Below are 6,103 nucleotides of genomic sequence, written 5' to 3'. Positions count from 1 at the left end.
CAGGGGGATGGCGAATGGGGGCTGTGGTCAGTCCACAGCAGCTCCTCTTTGCTGCTCCTTCCTTGGCACGCTTATCCCCTGCTCCAGCGTGGGCACTCTCCATGGGCTGCAGTTCCTTCAGGGCATATCCACTTGCTCCAGCGTGAGGTCCTGCATGGGTTGCAGTGTGGGTATCTGCTCCTGCATGGGTTGCAGTGTGGGTATCTGCTCCTGCATGGCCCTCTCCATGGGTTGCAGGGGAATCTCTGCTCCCACACCTGGAGCACCTTCTCCCCTCCTTCTTCCCTCACCTTGGTGTCTGCAGGATTGTTCCCTGCAGGGAAGAGAGGTTTTTCCCCTCAATCCTCACTACCTCTATGGTGGTTTTGCCCTTTCTTAAACACCTTTCCCCGAGGCACCACCATCTTGTCTGCTGGGCTCAGCCGTGTCCTGCGATGAGTGTGTTGGAGCCGTCTGGAACTGGCTGTGCCCGGCGTGGGGCAGCCCCAGCCTCTCCTCACAGAGTCCCCTGCAGCCCTCGCTGCCAGCGCCTGGGCACCTACACCCAGTTTCAAAAAAACTGTAACCACATTAAAACCTTTTATCACAGTGGAGAGAGAACATAGGCTCTTTACTGCCCATAGAGCACCTTTCTTTTTGTTTAGCAGAAACTAATCTCATACTGTTCCACCTCTTATTGCTATCATTATTTGTTTTCAACTTTATTGTTTACTCAGATGAACAAATACAAATTGCAGTCCTGACTTCTGTATAAAGTGTTAACGATGCTCCTATGCAAAAAGAGACTCCCTCAAAACCCCCACCAACGAGCTAACCAAACACACCCACCCAATGCTATTATACCATCTGTGCAGTTCTTCCTTCTCAGAGTGAACCTGAGTAGCCTGTTTAGTCAAATAAAATAAGTAGCTAATGCCTTTTAGAAATCAAACTAAGTTTTGTTTGGTTTTTGGTTTTGTTTTTTTTTTTACTTTAATAACATTAAACAGCAATAAGCTCCTTTGGTTAGTTAAGCACCATTTTAAAATGCATACTACTTCATTAATATTTTTATATCATGTCTTGAGGACATCTGGAAATCACAGAACTGGATACCAGCTACTTTTTTTTGATTGTTATTTGTATGACTTTATAAAATACCCTATAAAATACCCTTTCTTATCTAATTACCCAAAATTCTGTCTGGTCAGCACAAATTGGCTCCCAGGGGTCGCTTGAAAACTGAGTTTAAACTGGCCTTTTCAAGAAGAAATGAGAGAGAAAAACCCAGAAGAAATCGGGGGTGGGGGTGGGGGGGGGCTGTTAAACAGCTATTTATAAATTTCTATTTCATAGCAATATGCTGAAGCTGGCAAGAGAAAGAAAGTTGACATTGCAGAAGGTACATAATCATGTGAGGAGTACTTGTGCTTTGTAACAGGAGACTAAAATATATTTGAATACTCTTTGCTTCTAAAAATACCTAGATCTATTACCAAATCTTCTGGGAGAAGAAAAAACAATTCCAATTAGGGATTTATTTATAACAGCCAGATTTCAACAAGAAAACCTCAGATTACAATGTAAACTTCACTTGTGACAGTATTTTTAGGTTCTGAAATTACATACATTAGATGAAACCAGAGGGGCTTTAAGTACTTTAGTCATGAAGTTGATTTTGCAGTTATTGAATTACTGTGAAACATTATGGGATATGGTACACTGCATTATAATGTATCTGGGGTATAATATATTCGAAAGAGTCTCAAGAAATGTCTACTCAGACACTTCGTTTCATTTTCAGATCATACTGCTACTAAAACACTTGGAGTTTGAGAGCTGGGTAAGTTATAGCAGAAAAGCCAGGCGCTCAGAAATGTAACAATCAGATTGCCCTGTTCATTCCCTTAAATAATGACGACATTTTCAAAAGCTCCCACATAGGTATATTTTGAAGTGGAAAGCACTCAGCTCTGAGATGCTCCTGTGTGGCTTAACATATGCTACTGGAACTCAAGTAATTTTTAAGGTCTGGACACTTTCCTGACAGGGTAGTCTTTCTGCAAGTCCTCATGAGAATCTGGACTAGAAATTAAATGTGTTTGCTGTGAATGCTATGCCTATGAACTCAGAATTTTGAGACAAGTAATAGAAATTAAGTCACTGTAGTGAGAAATTCTTCTTGCATGTCTAATACATGGTACATTAATTTTATTTTTTTGGCCTCCTTTTCTGCAGAACATTATCTTCAGGGTGTCTCACCTAAACCGTGCAGAATAGTATAAAGACTGAGCGGTATCTGGAGTGATTCCACTTGCTTATGGAAGACTTATTTTATTCAGTACAAACTGGTATCAAATACTGTATGTACCAAGATATAATAATATCTTAGCCTTTTATCCAAACTCTCATCTTGCTCTGAGTGTAAATGCAGAAACAGACCATCTATGAAAGTGGTTTTCTCAGCCCTCTATACCTTCCATCTTTCCATCTAGAGGGGAGGGAATCTATCATGGACTACTTAATTCTCCTTATAACCACCACATCTTTATTTCTGAGAGAACTGTGTCTGGTTTCCCATAGAGCTTCTTCGGGGAAAGTCTCTAATTAATATTCTGCCTAAACAGTCTGGAGTGAGAATCCCAAGCAAGACTGATTGACTGTTTCCCACTTGGAAATGAACAAATTGTGAAAATATAATTTTCCATTAAATTACTTATCTGGTTATCACAAAGCAGAAAAAAAATGCACAAGATTTTTCTAATGATATAAGACTTCTCCCAAAATCTGCAAGATTTTTGTGCCTTGTGGCCCCCTTCTGTTCCATGAGCTAGATTCCCTGACCAAAGTGCATCACCCTTGATCACAGATGCACCAATATCTCTGATGGGATTCCTTGGTAAGAATGGAATTCAGTTTTTGCTCGTGCAGGATCCTTATGAAACCTTTTTTTCCTTCCCAATAAAACTGGTGAAAAGGCTGGCTTCTGTCACAAGCAAAACAGTCTCTATTACAGTCAAGTACCTCTTCTCCCCACTCCCTACTCTTGATTTCCCTTGTTTTTGCCATGCAATACACTCAGGCCTCCCAGTTCCTTTGGTGAGGTGATGGGAGGTGCAGGAAGTTAGGGTTGTGTGAGTAGGAGATTCCATCTGCTGCTCCTTGCTTAATCGGTGTCCTTTGCTCTCGGCTTCCTCCACGGGCTGCAGTCCCTGAGGGGTGTCATAGTTAGCCCACAACTTCAGACCCTGAGGGATGCCCTTGCTTTGGCATGGGTCACCTCCTTCCAAGAGTGAATCTCCAGCTGTGCCATCACCTGTCCGCTTCCACATATCCCTTCAGTTTCTCCTTGCATTTCCAACACACATTTCATCACATATCTCCTTGTATGTGTCCTGACCTTGGCAGCTGCCACTCTTTCTTAAACACATGTGAGCCGGAGTGCCAGGGGCTCCCCTGCCTGGCTGCAGCTTTGAGTCATGATGAGGTGCTCACACTGGTCAGTGTTGGAGCTGGCTGGACCCGGCTGTAACCATCACAGGACAGCTCATGGCCTCCTCCAAATAGGGTACCCTGCATCTTCTGCTTCCCCAGACCTGCCGGTTAGTTCCAGTACTGCCTCCTAGATGTTCCCAGGTGAAGATCCACCAGTCCTACTGTAAGGACTGGAGAAGAAACCTCCAGCCGTGGCAAGAAATTAGCAGACAGTAGTCTGGTTTAAAAAAGGCAGGGGGGATGTGGAATGCCCATGGGTTAAAAAAGGGTTTAATTGTTTATCTAGTGTCAGAGTCAGGGTAGACAGATGAGTGTTGTGGGGGAAAGAACACAAACACTCTCTCAGTTCAGTATTACTGCTGTTTTCTATTCTAATACTGGTTTGGAAACATAATAGGATGACCAAAGTGAATACACTTTAGGCTTAATTTATTTCTGCATTTACTGAGAAGCTATATAGGAAAACCATGTTCTTTGGCATTTAGAAGCTTCTGATAAATACAAAAAGACACACTGTAAGGTAGCTAGTAGGACAGAACAACATCTGATCACAGCCTTGATGGAAGTCCAGACTGCTTTTTCAGACCCTTCGGCTAGGAAGCCAACTCTAATCAAAACTGATGTCTCAGCAGAAATAATACATTTAAAGATGAGAACAGCCATGCTGAAAGGAAACACTGTTTTGAAAACAGTGAAATAAGCCACAAATTTTTTGAAGTCCATCGATGCCAGCATAGGATATTTCAGCAGTTAGAAAGTAAAATACATTAGGCATTCTCAAATATGCTATAAAAAATGCTAGTGGCCTTTAAAATCACTTTAAATTCAGAGATCCTGGCAACTACTCTGGCCCTTTTAAGATGATCTAGCAGTGCGCTGAAAGGTTCCTTGCAGACTTTGGCATCTAGGTGCCACACCAAGCAACTCTGAGGCAGCCTAAAGGGCCAAATCAGCTAGCAGCCCCAGGAACAAGATGACAAACTTAATCACACTGAGTCCCCTTGGCTTCCCCTTGCCCTGTCCTACATCTGCTATCCTGCGCTGAGCACCACTCAGACAGCATCTTGGCTAAGGTTAAAAAAGTCAGTTAAGACCAGCTGACACGGTAGCTGAGAGTGGTCATTGTCACATAGGAGTAATTCAGTTCTTTAAGAGGATGGAGTTACTGGTTTGCTGAGCCTTTGTAGTGTATTTCATAGTTGACATTAGAGGTCATAATGTATTTGGATGCTCTTTGTACTCCTAATATGGGTCACGTCACCTGGATGTCATCATCAACTATTTCTCAACAGATGCCTTTCAGCAGTTGCATACTAACTCTAGGGCCAAGCACAGCAAAACTGGCATCCAAACCTTACGTCTTACTCAGTATTTGGTTTGTCCAGATGACAGGTGATACTATAGTACTATAGTGCCAACATCCACTTTCATTACCTTTTTTATCTCCACACTAAACTGGAGACTTTTCAAAGTAGAAGGGATCACATACATACGCATTATTAAAAAATCAGAGACCATTTGCAAAAAAATAATTTCAGCATTTAGCAGAACATGCATTGAGGTAATGTGAAATTTTACTGTTTTCAAGCATTGGCTCCAAATGCAGCATGGTAGCAGCTAGCAGCCTGTCTGCCTTTCACAGAAACAAAGCATGATCAGGTGACCTGCCCAGGATTCCCAACCTGATTATTCTTTCTGTTTCTGTTTGGAGAGTGCTAGTTTTGAGCAGTGCCTGTGTATTCCCTGAAACAGATCTCCAGGACTGACTACATTTTTTTTTATGTGTGAACTTACCTGAATTAAGAGACTTTTGGGATCCAGTTTCTAGCCAAGCCACTGCATAGGTATGACCATCATCCTACAACAGCAATTTCAATAAGATTCAAAGCAAAAGTTTACATGTCTTAAAAGAAAGGTGCAAAGTCTTCTGGGTCATATTATCTTATTCCAGTGAAGGAATTTTTAAGACACACTTGAGGGCATGAAAAATAATGGGAGAGGAAAGCAAAGGTATCCCAAAATAGTGGCTTTGAAAAAGAGTTTGTCCTCTGTATCCCAGTGCTAAGAACCAGACCCTTGAAATGGATGATGAGCTCCTCTGCCTGTCCTTCAGGTCTTTTTGGGAAACATAGTCCAATGAATGAATTACTGTACAGGTCACCACATCAAAACATAGCTGGAAGGAGGGGCAGGGGAGGCAACGTTCACTATGAGCAGCTCACAGTGTATCTTGCAGAGATCAGTCCACTTAAGTTAGCTCTTCTGTATAGGCTCCATTGCAGAAGGAGAAACAATTCATTCCCTTTCTCTCATAATTTCTTGCAGCTATTTTTTTTTAGCTCAGTCTCTAAGAGTAAATGCAATGACAGCTGCAGGAAAAATAGAATCAGTGAGGTGGAAAGGGAGCATTTCTTGAAGTTGCCATAGTTAAATTATAGACACTGCCAGAGTATGCAGAAAAAACTGTAAATCATTCTAGCGTATAGTTCCAAAAACAAAATGTAAGTTTTCTTCCTAATTCATTAGTTTCCCCACATTCATATTGCTGATTATAACTACTCTAAACGAATTATTAATTAGAAATCATTTTGCATTAGGCAATTGGAAGACTTGAAGCTCCCTTCTGAAA

Source organism: Nyctibius grandis, chromosome 2 (assembly GCF_013368605.1).
Source record: "Nyctibius grandis isolate bNycGra1 chromosome 2, bNycGra1.pri, whole genome shotgun sequence".
Classification (NCBI taxonomy): domain Eukaryota; kingdom Metazoa; phylum Chordata; class Aves; order Nyctibiiformes; family Nyctibiidae; genus Nyctibius; species Nyctibius grandis.
This window is presented reverse-complemented; position numbering follows the sequence as displayed.